Genomic DNA, 20,829 nt, shown 5'->3' with positions numbered 1-20,829 from the left:
CCTAGAAAACACGGCAATGATACTTGGGCAGAAAGGGAACAAAATGTGGACAAGTGAGGAGGAAGCACCACCTGCTGGTCATGTCTAAGCTGAGAAAATGCCTGCAGTTCTCTGAATAGCTAGTAAGGGAAGGCACTGGGTTCTGAGAGGTTGTGGGCTGTCCATCAGGAGAGGGGATGTGAAGTCTCAGACAGGCTGCCACCTGGAGGTTACTGGAGGGATCACTCTACTATCTCGAATGTCTTCCTACAATAAGGAATAGCCCAGAATAGCCATGAGAGTAAAATGAATTGATAAATAGGAGAAAGATAATTTAGGATTAAGGCAGGAAAGAGTGAATGACAGGCAATGGAAGAATAGGCCAGAAAGAGAAGGTTGGTGACTCAGGGTGGAAGGGAAAGGGTGGCTGGAGAAGTCAGCAGTCACCATTTTATATTTTATTGTTCTTGACATTTATTTCAAAAAATGAGCTCACTATATAGCACACCTGACCTGGAGGATAGCAGGACCATGTCTGCTGGAAGATACTGCCCATTGACGACCTTCACAATGTCTCCCACTGTCACCTAGAAAACCAGGGACAAGGACAGAGAAGCATGAAAGAAAAGAAAGCACAAATGGTGATAAAGGTGGTTAAATATTTGAAGAAAAAATTACTGTATAACTATGCCATGAAGTTTAAGATGAAGAAGCCCAAATTATTTTTCTTGATAAGAACAAAAGGAAAATCTTTCAATACAGACAAATGGTACTCTTGCCTCTTTTCGATGATGCTGAATAAAAATAATATAAAAGAAAGGGACGGGGGACAAAGATGAGTCAGAACTATCAAGGTCTCATTTCGTTACAATTATTCATCCACTTATAAATTCCACTGCTGGATGCAGTCGGGGAGACTGGTTAAGTGCACAGCTCTGAATTCAAATCCCCCGGCTGTTAGTACTCCTTACCAGCTATGTGTAACCTTGAACTAGTCCTATAAAGCTTGTGTGCTTTAGTTTTCTCAGCTATGTAATGAAATCAACAGCACTTATTTCATGGGGTTATGGTGAGGATCAACTGAGTTAACACGTGTAAATATCTCCACTTTACAAATGGAAAAACTGAGGCTCGATCAAGGTCAGACAACCAAGATTCAAAACTGAATAATCTGGCCAGTGGTATGATTAAAAAACAATACTAAATTCACTCATGAACAGTCCATCTAAAAGGTCCCCTGGAAACATGCCACATAAAATAGAGAAGATTTGTATAGCTCAAGATATTGCCAGAAAAATCATCCTGGCCACAGTCAGAGGCCACCTTGGGAAACAGACTCCACTGGACAGAAGACCCCAAGCCACAGAAACAGGTCCCAGTCTGTAGAAAATGAGCACCATGGCCAACCAAGTGCCTACAAATCCTTTAAATCACATCATATATGCAGCTGGCAGGATAGAATGTGGGCTCTCAAGTGAGGCAGGCCTAGGCTCAAATCCCAGTTTCACAGGGAAAACCACCACTGGCTTTGTAGGGTTGATGCAGTGTTTAAGGAAGTTAATGGGAGCACCTGGCATGAAGCAGGCACATGTTCTGTGTTAGTCTCTACCAGCATGGGTGTGAGTAAGTGGGCTCTGAGTGTGAATGTGAAGAATGGCAGAATTCTCTGATGGCACAAGAAGAAAGGCCATTCCTAGTGTATAGCAATTCACAACTCAAAATGGGCACTATGTTTTCTGTTTCTTATTCTAACCCATGTTACTATCCTCATAGAAGTTAAGAATTTCACATAACACAATACTTGTGAAAAACTACTGGATCTTGCAAGCTGGGAGAGTGGCCCTAGCAGGGGCCTACATTTGATTTTCGATAATACAAAGGAGGATTTACTGAAAGGTGTCCTATGAGTGCTGCGAATTGCTTATCACGGTGTTCGGGGAAGTCTAAGGAATCAGGCTCAAGGGTGGTAGAACTCAAATTCTACCGGCTATGTGTAACCTTGTATAAATTTGTAAAATAAAAATTTAAAAAGGCTGCTAATTTTTTTTTAATTCAAAGTGGCAGGACAAGGAAAATTATGGCTTTCTCTGATCTTTATTACTGAAATACAGACACAATTATCTCTCAGTAACAAAGTACTAAGAAGTTGCACATACATTAAATACTACTTACTTAGAAATTTGTTTGAAATGCTTTTCTATTTGGTGTGCTTATGCCTGATTACCACATCAGGGTATTAAACTACCTAAATCAAGAAGTCTTAAGGTGAAAAGAGATACACACACCCCAGGTCCCTGAATTCACTCTAGCCTCAGGGGATTTCTCAATTTGAAAAATAAGCCCAAAAATCTTCTCAAAATCAACCGAAGTTGTCAAGATCCACCCCAGAGCCACCTCTCAGCATTTACCAATGGTTCAGCTACAGCCTGTGGATCGCTGACTTGAGCAGAGCTCTGGTAGTTCCAATTAGTGGGTATTGCTTTGGGAAGCTTAAAGCGAGCCAGTTCCATTGTGCCTGCACATCTGGCACCTGTTACCACTGCCCTGTCATCACCTGTCCTCTCATCCTATTCTGAGCAGTTCCGAAGATGAGCCTGGGTTTCCCAGTGCCCTATGACTTAAACTGGTTACCTCCTGCTCATGCTTCAAGAGGGCACATGAACATCTCTTAAGGAAAGCTGTTCCTGACACCCCCTTGCCCCGAGGTGTCCCCAGAGCACCTGCAGTGTGCCCTACACAGAGCTCAGCACCAGCACTGCATGCTGTTTAGCTGCCTATCACTTCCACCACACCAGTGGTTCTGCAGTGTGCTCCCAGACCAGCAGCAACAGCCTCACCTAGAAACCTGTTAAAAATGCAAATTCTAGCCCAGCTGGCATGGGTCAGTGGTTGAATGTTAACCTATGAACCAGAAGGTCACGGTTTGATTCCTGATCAGGGCACATGCCCAGGTTGTGGGCTCAATCCCCAGTGCAAGAGACAGCCAATAAATGATTCTCTCTCATCATTGATGTTTCTATCTCTCTCTCACTCTCCCTTCCTCTCTGAAATCAATAAAAGTATATATTTTAAAAAATAAAAATTTTAGGGGCCCACTTGGAACTACTGAGTCAGAATTTGTGAGCCTGGGGCCCAGCACTCTGGGATATACTGCCCTTCAGGTGATTGGGGTGCCTGCTGAAGTCTGGCAACCACTAGAGAACACTCCAGCCAAGCTTTATGATACTCGTGTGCATCCCCGCTACCTATCAGTCTCTGGTACATGCTGAGAACTCAATTTAAATAAACAAACAAAATGCATTTTCAACTGAAATAAAATAGCCAGTGGTAAATCATATAACAAGTATTTGGCTTCAGTTTATTTTTCCTCCAAACGCATGTGAGAAACATTCACAAGCTTTCAGTGTTTGCACAGCCATCAACTCCTGGGCCCACAATTCAGAGATCATCACTCCATTTTCTGCACTTTCAAATAGTGTCAACATCCTAAATCGCTCTCCACTGCAGCCAGTGTTAGTGCCTTTCTGGGGAGGGGCTGGCAATAGGCACCTTAGAGAAACAGGCCTGTCCTAAGTGCCGTGGGAACCCGTGCGTTCTATAGCACTGGTAGCCTTTCTACCCTCTGTGACATCAAGAGCTTCCAACCTAGCCAAAACCGGTTTGGCTCAGTGTATAGAGCATCAGCCTGCGGACTGAAAGGTCCCAGGTTCGATTCCGGTCAAGGGCATGTACCTTGGTTGCAGGCACATACCCAGTAGGGGGTGTGCAAGAGGCAGCTGATCGATGTTTCTCTCATCGATGTTTCTAGCTCTCTATCCCTCTCCCTTCCTCTTTGTAAAAAATCAATAAAATATATATATATTAAAAAAGAAAAGAGTTTCCAACCACTTGACCAAGAGCCACCACACTTCCAAATGAGAGTGGTGTCAATTAATACTTGCAGTACAGGACCTTGCATTGCTACCAAAGCTACGGTGTACCACAAAACACTATAAAGAGGCTCCTATAACAAACTAAACACAAAACAAAAACTAAAATGAAGGCTGCTGTTACCATATCACAGGCATTTTGGAGCTTGAAAGATCATAGAGGCATTTTTAAACATTGCGTATTAAACGTTCAGCAAGAGAAACTATTTTAAGTTTACCCTTCTAAAAAGTAATCTTCTTTTGAAATATTTTAATCAGCTTTGACTCCTGTAATAGTAAGAGTCATCCCCCAAAGCATCTGTGACTTTTGAGAAGGCCCAGTTAAAACAGAGACTCACCTAAAAAGCTCATTTTATCAGATACAAGTAACCCAGATGGCACAGCATATTTCTTCTAAATTTTCTATTCATCAGTATAAACAACCAAACACACACACACACACACACACACACACACACACACACACACACACTCACAATCCCCAAACCCTGCAGACCTCATACCTCCAGGGACACGGCAGCAAGCCCTTCTGACTACTGTAACATTAAGAACAGCAACTACTGCCTGAAACGGGATGCTTTCCAACCTCTATCCCACCACTTACTGAATCTCAAAACTCAAAAAATATTTAAAACACTGAATTGAGGTTAGGAGAACAGAAGATCAGGAATATTGTTTCTTGAACTGGATCTAGGAGCTAGAAAATGCTTTGAGATTTCAGAAATATCCATCAGGGATGATAACTTTCATAGCTCTGAACCGACGCAATGAGCATTTGGTCAGTCCTAAGTAAATCTCGTGGGGAAACACCACATCTTAAAACTTACATTAAGTAAAGATGACCTATGCCTTAAAATAAACTTTATACTGTAATCAATATTAGCAATTAATTACAAGTCTCCAAACCAATACTTTTTGGCATATCTTTAAAAATAGTTTTTACCTCTTTCCACATAATGGTATGCCACATACCATTTCTTAACACTGAAAAAGAAAAAAACACACAAGTGTATAAGTTAATATTGATAATAAAAATCAGCTTTCCAAAATCCAAAAGGCCCCTTTTAAAATTCCACTTATTAATCCCAACATACTATCTCCTTAGACATATAAGTATAAAACTAACACTCCCCCATCTATGTACCTATGTACTATATATAATACATTCATGCATACACATAAATATAGATGTATGTAAGTTAAATCTATTCATATTTAGCCCAGAATAAGAAAAAAAAATCACCCCGCTGTTATAAGAGTTATCAAAAACAAAACAAAAACAGAGATAATGTCCTACAAGTCAATACAATAAAAAGTAGGTAGGGAGCAATTAAAACCAAGGACATGAATGCTTAGACGTTTTTTGATATAAAATATGTCTAGCTCCCAAAAATTATAACCTTTTCTAAAATTCTAAAAATACACAAGTCCTATTCAAATATTAATTGACAGGGCTCACATTTTATTGCACTTGTTTATCATTCTGCTATTTCTTTAAAGTATTTGTAGATAATTTCCTCCAATTTATCTCAATACCACTAACTACTTATCTAAACTTCCTTAAATCTAGGCCTTTTCTCAGGTTTCCAGTGGAAAAAGTGATCGGCCTGGTATCTTACCTATGGTTTTCTTTTTGTTAACTGCATTGTCTGCCTTATGTCGCTTCTGTTACAGAAAGAAAAAAGAAAAAAGTCCTTAGATTCAAAAGTTCCAAATGGATAAATGAAACAGCAAACAATAAGGGTCAAGGGGAGTGGAGGGAGGGAAGGAAACCAACTGCCTACAACACTAATGCTCTACAGTTTAGTTCAATAGCTGGCGACCAGTCCCGCTTGCTGAATTAGCAGACAAATATAGATATGTTGTCATGTACTCTGGTTTAAATCACCATATTTAGATTCTAATGATGAACAAGCACCTTGAAGTATGAAACTTCTCACTCCTCCTTTGTTTCACATCAGACTGAAGAAATTATTCAGTATTATAAACACAACATTACTTGAAGCCATTTTGTTGATTAAAAAACTTCTGGGGCAAAGTAGCTTTGCTTTGATTTGGATTACATTTAATCATTTACCTATTCCCAGGGGGGGAAAATGTGCATATGATGTGTGCTAGAAATTGCAAGTATGTGGGGGGAATGGTTGGGGAGGGGGAGTGAGGGAAGGGAAGAGAAAGAGTATGGAGTTAGAAAAGAGGATGACAGAGTACCAATATGGCTGTAGCCAATGAACTTGGAGATACACTGAGATTAGTATGAGGAGGGAAAACATTCTTGCAAAATCACCTCAGGCGCAGCCAGCACAGTGCTGCTATTCTAGACTGCAATACATTTGCCACCAACTTAGCGGACTCTACAGGAAGATGTAGGAACATCAGTGATAAAAACCAAAGGGGGTCCAGGAAACTAATATTAGAAAACATAGTTTGAACTACTTCTATGTCATTGTACAGACATTAAGGACACTGTATGTACATGTTTCCTCCCCAAAAATATGCCATCATGACCTTGAGAGGCTAATTAAGCTGTAGACCAATGTCCTGTCTTAATCAGAAAACCCAAAGCAACAAATGAGTTATGTTACAGTCAATACAAGGTTTTTATTATCTGAAAACAAAAACTTACAAAGTCTTCTACAATCTCTTTGATGCCTGCAATTGTTAAAATAATGATCAATGGCACCAGGGTGGTATATCTTCCTGTTGGAGATACATCTGGGATTTGCTGCAAGACAAGAGACCAAAAGAGAGAAGTTGACAAATTAAAATCCTCTTTGGAAAAAAAAAAATGACACTCACCACTCACTCTTTTGTGGTTATTTTCCATTTCTGCTACACCACAATAATTACCTTATTTTAAAAACTAGCTTAGTGTGTTACACATTTTTAAAATTTTATACAACATTGCTAGATGTAGAATAGAAAAAGAGTTAAAAATAAGACCCTCCGGCCATTTCTCAATGTCTAGTTTAGTAATTGGAATGTAAGACATACTTAAAGAAGTCTGCCTTTAAGCCAGATCATGTTAGTTCATGCAAACAATAACTGGATAAAGAAAGCAAATTACATTGAAGCATTATGACACTTTTTTAGGTAAGTGACCTTTCAGCAAAATCTCATTTTGTTTATGAACCTCATCAAGGTTATGAAATGAATTTTAAATAGATTTTAAAGAAACATTACCTGTAATAAGGCAATGAAGAGAAAGAAGGCATTAGCAGCTCTTCTAATCTGCTCATATAAGAATCGAGGTAGAAATGTCAACACGCTGTACTTGGCTGTACTATAAATACAAAGAAAAATAGTACTATCAGTTGTAAATACAAATTCTGAAAGACAAGAAAACGCAGTTTCAAAATTTTTACAAAGGATTTTAAAAACAAAATATTTCAAAATTCAAGACAATTAAATTCTTTGCTGGCCCTTGTGTACAAAGCTCCTTTTTATAAAAGGATGTACCTGTTAAGAAAAAACTCCAATGTGATCTTTGTTTTCAAATTTTAACATAGGTGTACATTTCGTTTTCACACAGTGTAAGCCGGGAAATTTATCCACCCTCCAGCAGCTATGTGCTACAAACACGGTAAGCACATAAAGAATGTTTCCAGGATCACAGAACAGAAAGAGGTCCATGTTCCAAGCACAGTAAGATATGAACACTGAAATAAAGAGTGAAGTGGAAGCACCAGTCGGGCAACTCACCCAAGCCAAGCAGAATTATTACTCCAGGATTTGTGATGCTCTACAATTCTTATTACAAAGCCGCTGATTCAATGTAGAAAGTCAACTCTATAAAACATGCCCTGGGGAACAGGCCTGTGAACAATAGTTCCATGTCCCTCTGAGTGCCCACCACAGATGTTTGCCCAACCACACCTGGACAAACTCCCTTCCTTCCGTATATCCTTTATTGGGCCATCTTTGCTCACACTTTGCTCACCTGGGACACCCTCTCCATAACTAAACTATACTTCCCATCTTACCACCCACAACCTCATCCAACCTTGTATCTTCCATTAAGATTGGTTAAATCCACACAGACTCTCCTTCTTCCAAGCCCACCGTATGTTATTTACACTATTATATAGTTTCTGCTTTGCTTTATTTTATATTTATTTTTCTATCCGCAGAATAGATTCTGAGAACAGTAAAAATGTTTACTTCACCTTTAAATGTTCCTAGCACAGAGCACATAGCCGATAGTTAATGAACAGTAAAATAATCCAAAGGCAGGAACTGAGAACCTGAAGGGGGAAAATGAACCTCACCTCCTTTGGCTGCTGAAAGGCATATCCATAAAAGTACCTGTTCAACTCCTAGCTCACCTTCTAAGGTATGCCTCTGAACTAACTCTTAATTGAAATGCATTCTAGCAAGGTTATCTAGCAGGTTTCAAATACACAACCAATTAAAAGCATCAAAATAGAAGGGCTCAGGAGACAGAACGCCAGAGGCACTTGTATTGCTACAAGACCTGACAGCATCCAACCCTGGAATCACAAAACAAAGAAACCAAATCTGACAACTCAAACAAATACAGCAGCCTGAGCTCACTTGGTGGAGCAGGAAAGTGTGCCATGTACCATTTCCTGCCACTGCCTCAGAGAAGGCCATCCTCATGGTACAATGGCCTGGTGTTTCCAAATACACAATGATTAGAGTCGTCCTTACCCCCAGACTTATTTTTAGCCTTCTTCTGCTTAAGGTATTAAATATATATGACAAGTTATATGAAAACCACTTATAAAACAGTTCAAGCTTAAAGAACATGATACTTGAAGGAATATCACTGGATTAGCTAGAAAATTTGCTTACACGTAGTCCCTACTCATCTATGTAGCCCTATGGGATGAGAAGATATCATGGTAGAATTCTGCCAGACAGAATAAACTGGCTGGCATTAAGTTCATTAAAGAGTAGTGAAAATATATCCAATTAATGCACATGATGGCTCATAGCACAAAGTTTTCTTGACTGCAGCTTACAGGACAAAGTCAAATGGAACATCAGACATTCCTTTATGGCAGCACTGCCCACTAAAATAAAGCAACCAACACTGATCACTCAAGGAAACATGAAAATTCACACACTCTAAGATAAGACTTAATAAAGTATCTTACAAGATATTTTGACTATAACATTTGAGCCCAAGATTCCAACTGTATAAAATAGACACACACAAACACAATTGGCCTACAATCCCATCTTTGGGTGCTAATGTCCCCCTAGAGTAAAATGCTATGTGCTTAATGGGGCCCAATGTGTATGAAGGCCATTAGGGTAAAGGTTTGGGGAAGAAAGAGATCCTGTTTATGTCAGAAAACCAAAGACAAGGGGAAAGGTGGTAGAGGGAAAGCATACCAACCTTTACTCTATTTAAACTAGAAAAATGAGTCTAAAATGTTTTCATCCTAAAATAGAATCAGCATAATCAATAATTCAGAAAAATGACATTCATCCAGGAGATGGCTACTGTAGAGCTTTAAAATAATCGTCTTAATATACAACTCTTAGGTGTCCTTTTACAGAATTAAATACATAATACTCCAAACAGCTAAAGGCAGCCCCCATTAAAATCATTCTACTGGAAGAGTTTATTTCGGGCAGTGCTTCTCAAACTTGAAGATGCTTCTGAATCTCCTAGGAATCTTGTTAAAGTGGATTATATTAGTCAGGGTTCTCCAGAGAAACAGAATCAACAGGAGTGTATATACACAGAAAGAGTTGTATTCTAAGGAATTGGCACATGAGATGGTGGAGGCTTGGCAAGCCCGGAATGTGCAGGGTGGCTGGCAGGCTGGAGAACCATGGGAAGATCTGATGCTGTTCGAGTCTGAAGGCCATCTGCTGGCAGAGTTCCTTCTTGCATAGGAGGTCAGACTGTTTTAGTCAGGCTTTCAAATGACTGGATGAAGCCCACCCAACTTATGGAGGGTAACCTGTTTTACTCAAGTCCACCAATTTCAACGTTAATCTCATCCAAAAATCACCTTCACAGGAACATCCTCTCTAATAAAAGAGTAATATGCAAATTAACCATCACTCCGCAAAATACACCACGCCCACCAGCCAAGCCACACCCACCAGCCAATCAGGGTGAGTATGCAAATTAACCCCAACCAAGATGGCTACCAGAAAGGAGGCTTGGGTTTCCCCGGCAACAGAGGAAGCCAAGCTTTCCACACACTCTGGCGGGCCTAGGCCTCCACTCAGGATACAAAGTTTCAATTATAAAAGGTAAACAAATCCAAACATAAATGGCGGCAGCCACAGATCGAGCAGGAGGCTTGGCTCTGCTCCAGGCTACAAAGTTTCAATTGTAGAAGGTAAATAAATTCCAGATACCAGGGCCTCTGCTTGGGTCGCCAGGGGCGTGGCTGGCCTGCAAACCACTACAGGCCCCTCACCCAGGCCTCTCCACGCCCCAAGGGAACCCTACCCTGATCCAGGACACCCTTCAGGGCAAACCAGCTGGTCCCCACCCATGCACCAGGTCTCTATCCTATCTAATAAAAGAGTAATATGCAGATTGACCATCACTCCAACACACAAGATCAAGATAGCTGCCCCTATGTGGTCAAAGATCCTGCCCCCATGTGGACACAAGATGGCCACCACACGATGGTCAGCAGGAGAGGGCATTTGGGAGGGACCAGGCCTGCAAGGGAGGGCAGTTGGGGGCAATCAAGCCTGCAGGGGAGGGCAGTTAGGGGTGACCAGGTCGGCAGAGGAGGGAAGTTGGGGGCAAACAGGCTGGCAGGGGAGCAGTTAGACATCAATCAGGCTGGCAGGGGAGTTGTTAGGGGGTGATCAGGCTGGCAGGCAGAAGCAGTTAGGGGCAATCAGGAAGGCAGGCAGGCAAGCAGTTGGGATCCAGCAGTCCTGGATTGTCAGAGGGATGTCCGGTGGGATCAGGCCTAAACAGCAGTCCGACATCCCTCGAGGGGTCCCAGATTGGAGAGGGTGCAAGCTGGGCTGAGGGACACCCCCCCACCCCCATGCACGAATTTCGTGCACCGGGCCTCTAGTCTACAATAATGTTTGCCCAAACATGGCCCAGCCAAGTTGACATAAAATTAACCATTTTATGCATATTCTGATTCAGTAGGTCTGAAGTGGGCCTGAAATTCTGCATTTCTAATGAATTTCCACATGGGGCAATGCCGGTCCAAGTACTACACTTTGAGTGGCAACTACCCTTGAGGAGGTAGATTTGTTCAAATCTCCTATTTGAAGTTAATCTGGCTAAAAACTATAAAATATAAAAAGCTGGGAGACATTTACCATTCACTGTACCAAGAAAAAGAACATCTATAGGTGAAACGGACAAACAAAAGTGCTTCCCAGCAGAAAAATTTGTTTACCCTGGTGAAATTAGTCACCCCCAAAAGATTCACACTCACACTGCATATGTCAGCATCCCTGCCAGGGTAGCTGTTCACAGCAAGGACAGGCAGGGGCTACAAGCAAGTCCAGGCATTTAGCAAGTCTTAGAACCCAGAGAATGGGGAGAAATGACTAGAAGAAAACAAACATTTCCTATGGTTCACTCAGTTTTCCCTAAACATCTGCTAGACCAGTGTTTCCTGAAATTGTGTGAAAGGAAGGATGACTAAGGACTTGTCAAAAACCCACCCATCTATCACAGATATTTACTGAGCCCCATTTACTCACCAAGTGCTGCGCTTGGCACTGCAGGGAACCAACTGGTCAAAAATACATTCCCTGCAGAGAACTACAGTCTACAGGGGAGATTACATTTTTAACAATACATAGCAGACTAGATGGTAGTGAATTCTGTGGAGGAAAATAGATAGGGAAGGAGGACACAGAGGGGTACACTGGTGGAGGCCAGGGAGAGAGGTGTTATTTCACTGGAGTATCCGGGAAGGTTTCACTGGGAAGGTGTCGTGTGAGCTAAGCCCTGAAGAAGGTGAAGAAGCAGGAATGCCTCACATGGATACACCATGGAAAAGACTTGCAGAGAGAGGGAACAGCAAGTGCAAAAGCGCTGGGGAGAGAGCTCCTATTGTTTCTCCTGTGGGAGGACAGTGTGGGGAAATATGAAGAGACCACAGGGCTAACTCGAGCTGTGCAGCTCATGTTCACACACCAGCCTTTTTCTCCTCAGTAGATAGGAAGTCTCCAAAAGATTCCAAGAAGACAAGACCTGGCAATAATAGCAATATGCAAATCCGTCCCCTGGGGAACCTGACTCAGGAGGGGTGGAACTTGGTTCTGTGTATGGTGGACACTTTTTTCTTGGTAACTGTTAGGATCTGGCAAGTGTGGGAAACAATCCATTAGAAAACAGGCCTGAAAAAATGTGTGTGTGGTGCTACCTGCCTTCCACTAATCACAAAGCGCCTATAGACGTCTGGTCTCCACAATGCAGCAAAAGCAAGGACACAGAGATGATGTTTGGGTATGTTTTTCCAGCTGTGGGACAAATTGAAGTTGACAATGGAAAATCTAAAATGCAGTAGCTGCTCAACGTGTAACTTCCCCTTAAAACTGGACACCAGAAAATGTGAGCGGTAGAAATCCACACCCAGGTGTACAGACAGCCAAAAGCAAGCATGACTGTTTTATTCTCCTGCATTACATGGGTAATGTTTCCTGTATGTGTCCAATGGACAGTGAGGGTTCAGTTTGACTGGAGGCCCTTGTGAACCTCTCCAAGAGCTGGCTGTGAGCCCAGCCAGTGCTCCATGACCACATCCTGGAAACCTTCCATCTACCCAGGTCACTGTAAGAAACCATTCACCTTTCCCCTCTCAAAATACCTACTTAGCGGGGAGTTATTGGAGGTAGAAGACAAGAAGACAACACAACGTCCTAAGAAGGTTGCTCAAGTCTTCGTAACAGTTTAATTCACTTATCCATGAAGAGTGCATTAAACTAACTTACAGGAAAGAGCAAGAGCAAGTGAGACCACTAAATGCAATGGTCTCTCCCATTGAAAACGATCCTGTTGACATCACTGCACACATGAAAGTCACCCCAGAGAAGGTGCCAATGGTCAGCAAAGTCTGTGGCCCTCCATTCCTGGCATAGATTCCTAATGCTTTGCCAACCATCCCTCCCAAATTACAGTCGGGAAATCCCCTCAAATACAAAAACTCCTGCTGACACACAGGGCCTGTCGATATTAAACCATGACCACCTCACTAGAAATGTTCACTTTGTTTTACTAAACTACTGAAATTTCACCCGTTACAAATAAAAGATTAAGAAGTTCACAATGATGTTTTTTCAACACTTCTCCCAATTCTCAGTCTAAAGCTAGAAAATAAAATTGTTGGACACTACCTTATATCACAGCCTGTTCCCAGAATGCAGTAATTGGACCCAGACCTGGTCCTACTGGTACTGTTATTCTTTATAACACCTTATTATATGGGTTTTTCAGCCTTGTCTTTTCCCAGGCCTTCCCCGTACTATTGTTTGTCCATGGGTTATGCATATAAGTTCTTTGGTAAATCTCTGCCCAACCCCTCCTCCCTCTGAAATACATCAATTTGTTCCATGATTCAATGTCTCTAGATCTATTTTGTTCATCAGTTTATGTTGTTCATTATATTCCACAAATGAGTGAGATCATGTGATACTTATTTTTCTCTGGCTGGTTTATTTCACTTAAAATAATACTCTCCAGATCCCTCCATGCTGTCTCAAAGGGTAAGAGATCCTTCTTTTTTACAGCTGCATAGTATTCCAATGTGTAAATGTACCACCGTTTTTTAATCCATTCATCTACCAATAGGCACTTTGGCTATTTTCAGATCTTAGCTATAGTACTAGTAAATAATGCTGCTATGAACATAGCAGTGTATATATTCTTTTGAATTGGTGTTTCAGGCTTCTTTCTTGTTTGTTTCTTTCTTTCTTTGAAAATTCTTTTTTTAATTTATTTTTTAAATAAATCTTTATTGTTCAGATTATTACAGATGTTCCTCTTTTATTCTCCCACCTGATTCTCCACCCCACCCCATGCCCTTACCCCCCGCCACTGTCTTCATCCATAGGTGTAAGATTTTTGTCCAATCTCTTCCTACACCCCTCGTACTCCCTTCCCCCTAAGAATTGTCAGTCCACTCCCTTTCTATGCCCCTGATTCTATTATATTCACCAGTTTATTCTGTTCATCAGATTTTTTATTGACTTGATTTTTAGATTAACTTGTTGATAGATATGTATTTGTTGTCACTTTGTTGTTCATAATTTTTATCTTTACCTTTTTCTTCTTCTTCCTCTTCTTAAAGAATACCCTTCAGCATTTCATATAATCCTGGTTTGGTGGTGATGAACTCCTTTAGCTTTTTCTTGTCTGTGAGGCTCTTTAACTGACCTTCAATTCTAAATGATAGCTTTGCTGGGTAGAGTAATCTTGGTTGTAGGTTCTTGCTGTTCATCACTTTGAATATTTCTTGCCACTCCCTTCTGGCCTGCATAGTTTCTGTTGTGAAATCAGCTGACAGTCGTATGGGTACTCCCTTGTAGGTAACTAACTGTTTTTCTCTTGCTGCTTTCAAGATTCTCTCTTTGTCTTTTGCCCTTGGCATTTTAATAATGATGTGTCTTGGTGTGGTCCTCTTTGGATTCCTCTTGTTTGGGGTTCTCTGTGCTTCCTGGACTTGTAAGTCTATTTCTTTCATCAGGTAGGGAAAGTTTTCTGTCACTATTTCTTCTAATAGGTTTTTAGTATCTTGCTCTCTCTCTTCTTCTGGCACCCCCATAATTCAGATGTTGGTACGCTTAAAGCCATCCCAGAGGCTCCTTACACTATCTTCATATTTTTGGATTCTTTTTTCTTTTTGTTTTCCTGGTTGGGTGTTTTTTGCTTCCTCATATTTCAAATCTTTGGTTTGATTCTTGCGGTCCTCTAGTCTACTGTTGAATTTCTGTATATTATTCTTTATTTCAGACAGTGTATGCTTAATTTCTGACTGGTCCTTTTCCATTTTTTTTGGCATTCACATTAAGATCCTTGAAGGTCTCACTAAGTTTCTCGGCAGTTTCTAGAAGATTCTTGAGTAACCTTATAACTGTGGTTTTGAACTCTATATCCAGTAGTTTGCTTTCCTCCATTTCTTTCATTCGTGACATGGTTATTTGTCTCTGCATTTTGGCTGCTTCCCTGTGTTGATGGAGTGGCTTTGTGTGGTAGGTGACCTATAGGGCCCAGTGGCTCAGCCTCCCCTATCACCTGAGGTGGACACTCTTGGTGCACCCTTTTGTGGGCTGGGTGCACAGTCTTGTTGTAGTTAAGCCTTGATTGCTATTGGTACACTGGGAGGAATTGACCTCCAGGCCAATTGGCTGTGAGGACCCGCTGTGTCTATAATGGAAGAACTGCTGTGCTGGAGACACCCTTACGGGGCAGGACTTGCTTCAGTAGAGCTTTAGTGCTCACTGAGTCTGCCTCTTGAGTGTGTCACTTATGTATGTGAGGAGTTGAAATCTGGTGTCATCTCACACTGACCTCTAGGTACACTGGTTCCTGGATCTCCAAGGAGGTGCAAGTCAGCTACTGTCTGAGGCCACCCAGCAGGAGCTACAGGGAGATCTGTAGATTTCTCCTCTTTGCTTGGGGTTCTGAAGTTTTGGAGATGTCTGACCCAGTTGCAATTTGTTAGGTTAAGCTGCGAAAGGACAGGCCATTCATACACAAAAGCTGCTGCGCACAGCTCCGGGTTTGTAAATTGGGTGGGGCAGGGTCTCAGGGAATCACTAGAGCTTGGCAAACATTGATGGCTGCCAGTCAGCCGTCTCTGCATCTCCTCATTTCTGTGTCCTGCGTCCCGCGCCCCAGCTCAGTAAACAATGATTCCTGCGCGCACCTCTGCGAGAAAGCCACCCTCACTTTCTGACCTGATGCCAGACAGTCCAGTTTCTCCCCGTATGAGTCTGGGTCCCCAGAGTCTTGCGGGAAACTAGAGTTCAGAGGAGTCAGGAGCTTGTATCTCCTTTCCAATTGGAAAAAACAGCACACCCAGTCGCCAGCCTGATTCGTGGGCGCCAACGTACCTCTGCTTTTCCTAGCCTCTGCTCCCCTTACATAGTCTCAATGAGGTTCTTTCTATCCTTCTACTTGTAGAACTTCTACTGAGCCAGCTTTCCCGTAGTTCTGGGTGGTAGTCGTTTTGTCTTTTAGTTGTAGTTTTGGAGTGGTTGTGAAAGGCAGCATGTACAGGTGTATACCTTAAGCCACCATCTTGGTTTCTCTGTTTCAGGCTTCTTAGGATATATTCTTAGAAGTGGGATCACTGGGTCAAATGTCAGTTTCATTTTTAATTTTTTTGGGAAACTCCACACTGTTTTCCATAGTGGCTGCACCAGTCTGCATTCCCACAGTGTACTAGGGTTCCTTTTTCTCCACATCCTCGTCAAACCTTTGTTGTTTGTTGATTTACTGATGGTAGCCATTCTGGTAGGTGTGAGGTGGTACATCATTGTCATTATAATTTGCATCTCTGATAATTAGTGACTTTGAGCATTTTTTCATATGTCTCTTGGCCATCTGTATGACCTCTTTGCAGAAGTGTCTATTATAATTAGCATCTCTGATAATTAGTCCTTTGCCATTTTTGGGTTGTTTGTCTTCCTTTTGTTGAGTAGTATGAGAACTTTATATATTTTGGAAATTAACCTCTTATCAGATGTACCATTGGAAAATATGTTCTCCCATACAGAGGGTTCCATTTTCAATTTAATGCTGGTTTCTTTTGTTGTACAAGTTTTTATTTTATTTTTTAAAATTTTATTTTATTGTTTAAAGTATTACAAATAGTAGTACATATAGCTCCTTTTTTTCCCCCCCCCCATTGACCTTTCCCCAGCCTCCCCTACCCCCTGTCGAATGCCCTCATCTCACCCCCGCAGTGTCTTGTTTCCATTGGTTGCACTTATATGCATGATACAAGTCCTTCGGTTGATCTCTTCCCCGCCCCTCCCCAACACTACCCAGCCTTCCCGCTGTAATTTGACAGTGTGTTCGATTCTTCACTGCCTCTGTATCTATCTTTTTGTACATCAGGTTATAATTTTCTTTATTTTCCATAAATAAGTGAGATCATGTGGTATTTTGCATTCATTGTCTGGCTTATTTCGCTTAACATAATGCTCTCCAGGTCCATCCATGCTGCTACAGATGGTAAGGATTCCTTCTTTTTTATAGCAGTGTAGTATTCCATTGTGTAGATGTACCACAGTTTTCTAATCCACTCATCTGCTGATGGGCATTTAGGATGTTTCCAAATCTTAGCTATGGTAAATTGTGCTGCTATGAATATAGTGGTGCATAAAGCCGTTCTGATTGGTGTTTCTGATTTATTGGGATATATTCCTAGAAATGTGATTACTGGGTCAAATGGGAGTTCCATTTTTAATTTCTTGAGGAAACTCCATACTGCTTTCCACAGTGGCTGTACCAGTCTGCATTCCCACCAGCAGTGCACGAGGGTTCCTTTTTCTCCGCATCTTCGCCAGCACTTGTCGTTTGTTGATTTGTTGATGATAGCCATTCTGACAGGTGTGAGATGGTACCACATTGTTGTTTTGATTTGCATCTTGGATAATTAGTGACTTTGAGCATGTTTTCATATGTCTCTTGGCCTTCCTTCTGTCTTCTTTCAAAAAGTATCTATTTAGGTTCGTTGCCCATTTTTTTATTGGATTGTTTATCTTCCTTTTATTAAGTTGTATGAGTTCCCTGTAAATGTTGGAGATTAACCCTTTATTGGTGATAACATTGGCAAATATGTTCTCCCATACAGTGGGCTTTCTTATAACTTTGTTGATGGTTTCCTTCACTGTGAAAAAGCCTTTTATTTTGATGTAGTCCCATTTGTTTATTTTCTCTTTAGTTTCCATTGCCCTAGGAGCGGTATCAGTGAAGAAACTGCTTCAGCATATGTCTGAGATTTCGCTGCCTGTGGATTCCTCTAGTATTTTTATGGTTTCCCATTCTATGTTTAAGTCCTTTATCCATTTTGAGTTTATTTTTGTGTATGGTGTAAGTTGGTGGTCTAGTTTCATTTTTTTGCATGTATCTGTCCAATTTTTCCAACACCATTTATTGAAGAGACTGTCTTGACTCCATTTTATGTTCATGCCTCCTTTGTCAAATATTAATTGAGCATAGTGGTTTGGGTCGATTTCTGGGTTCTCTATTCTATTCCAGTGATCTATATGTCTGTTCTTGTGCCAGTACCAGGCTGTTTTGAGAACAGTGGCTTTGTAATACTGCTTAAAAGCTGGTATTGAGATACCACCTACTTTGTTCTTTCTCAGGATTGCTGCAGCTATTCGGGGTCTTTATTTATTCCAGATGAATTTTTGGAGAGTTCTTTCTAGGTCTGTGAAATATGCCATTGGTATTTTAATGGGGAGTGCATTGAATCTATAGATTGCTTTGGGTAGTATGGACATTTTGATGATGTTGATTCTACCAATCCATGAACATGGTATGTTCTTCCATCTGTTTGTGTCTTCCTCTATCTCTTTTTTCAGTGTCCTGTAGTTTTCTGCGTATAGGTCTTTTACCTCCTTAGTTAAGTTTATTCCCAGGTACCTTAATTTTTTTGGTGCGATGGTAAATGGGATTGCTTTTTCAGTCTCTCTTTCTGCAAGTTCACTATTGGTGTATAGAAAGGCCATAGATTTCTTGGCATTAACTTTGTATCCTGCTACATTGCCGAATTCACTTATTAAGTCTAATAATTTTTTAATGGAGTCTTTAGGGTTTTTTATGTACAATATCATATCATCTACGAATAAGGACAGTTTTACTTCTTCTTTTCCAATTTGATACCTTTTATTTCTTCTTCTGGTCTAACCGCAATGGTGAATACTTTCAGTACTATGTTGAACAGGAGTGGTGAGAGTGGGCATCCCTGTCTTATTCCTATTCTTTGGGGAAATGGTTTTAGTTTTTGTCCATTGAGTATGATGTTGGCTGTGGGTTTGTCATGGCTTTTATTATGTTGAGGTATTATCATTCCACTAGAGGCCCAGTGCACAAAATTCGAGCACAGGGTGTGTGTCCCTCAGCCCAGCCTGTACCCTCTCCAATCTGCGATCCCTCTCACAATCCAGAACTGCTGGCTCCCAACTGTTCGCCTGCCTGCCTTCTTGATTGCCCCTAATCGCTTCTGCCTGCCAGCCTGATCACTCCCTAACCACTCCCCTGCCAGCCTGATTGATGCCTAACTGCTCCCTTGCAGGCCTGGTCACCCCTAACTGCCCTCCCATGCAGGCCTGGTCCCCCCAACTTCCCTCCCCTGCAGGCCTGGGTCCCCCCCCAACTGCCCTTGCCTTCAGGCCCAGTCGCCCCCAACTTTCCTCCTCTGCCAGCCTGGTCACCCCTAACTGCCCTCCCCTGCAGGCTTGATTGCCCACAACTTCCCTTCCTTGCAGGCCTCGTCCCTCCCAACTGCCCTCCCCTGCTTGTCTCAACTGCCCTCCCTTGCAGGCCTGGTCCCTCCCAACTGCCCTCCCCTGCTGACCATCTTGTGGCGGCCATCTTGTGTCCACATGGGAGCATCCATCTTTGACCACATGGGAGCAGCCATCTTGTGTGTTGGAGTGATGGTCAATCTGCATATTACTCTTTTATTAGATATGATTATTAGATATGATAGAGGCCTGGTGCACGGGTGGGGACCGGCTGGTTTGCCCTGAAGGGTGTCCCGGATCAGGGTGGGGGTTCCCTTGTGGTGTGGGGTGGCCTGGGCATGGGGCCTGTGGTGGTTTACAGGCTGGCCACGCCCCCCGGTGACCCAAGCAGAGGTCCTGATATCTGGGATTTATTTATCTTCTATAATTGAAACTTTGTAGCCTTGAGCGGAGGCCAGGGATGGCCAGGAAGCTTGGCTTCCTCCATCACTGGGGGCAACCCAAGCCTCCTGCTTGCTTCAGCTCCATGGCCACCACCATTTTTGTTGGGTTAATTTGCAAACTCGCTCCTGATTGGCTTGTGGGTGTGGTCTATGGGCATAGCAGATATATGGTCAATTTGCATGTTTCTCTTTTATTAGTGTAGATTCCCACCTTGCTGAGCGTTTTTATGAAGAAAGGGTGTTGGATTTTGTCAAATGCTTTTTCTGCATCAATTGATATGACTATGTGATTTTTATCTCTCAATTTGTTTACGTGATGTATCACGTTTATTGATTTGCGGATATTGTACCATCCTTGGATCCCTGGGATAAATCCTACTTGGTCATGGTATATGATCTTTCTGATGTACTGATGGATCCGATTTGCTAGAATTTTGTTGAAGATTTTGACATCTATGTTCATGAGGGATTTTGGCCTGTAATTCTCTTTCATTGTGCTGTCTTTATCTGGTTCTGTTATTAGGGTGATGCTGGCTTCATAGAATGAGCTTGGAAGTGTTCCTTCCTCTTGAATTTTTTTGGAATAGTCTGAGGAGGATAGGTTTTAGTTCTTCCTTGAATGTTTGGTAAAAGTTCCCTGTGAAGCGGTCTGGCCCCAGGCTTTTGTTTGCTGGAAGCTTTTTGATGACTGCTTCAATTTCTTCCATAGTTATTGGCCTATTGAGATGTTTAGATTCTTCCTGATTGAGTTTTGGAAAGTTGTATTTTTCTAGGAATATGTCCATTTCCTCCAGGTTGTCTAGTTTGTTGGAATAGAGTTGTTCATAGTATTTTTTAACAATCCTTTGTGGGTTCTGTTGTTATTTCTCCTCTTTCATTTCTGATTTTGTTTATTTGGGTCCTCTCTCTTTGCTTCTTGGTGAGCCTGGCTAGAGGTTCATGAATCTTGTTTATCCTTTCAAAGAATCAGCTCTTGGTTTTATTGAACTTTTTTCTTTTTTTTTTTTTTTTTTTTTTTTTTTTTTTTTTGGTCTCTATGTCATTTATCTCCACTCTGATCTGTATTATTTCCTTCTGCT

Source organism: Cnephaeus nilssonii (genome assembly GCF_951640355.1).
Source record: "Cnephaeus nilssonii genome assembly, chromosome: 6".
NCBI lineage: Eukaryota > Metazoa > Chordata > Mammalia > Chiroptera > Vespertilionidae > Cnephaeus > Cnephaeus nilssonii.
Note: the sequence above shows the minus strand (reverse complement) of the source record.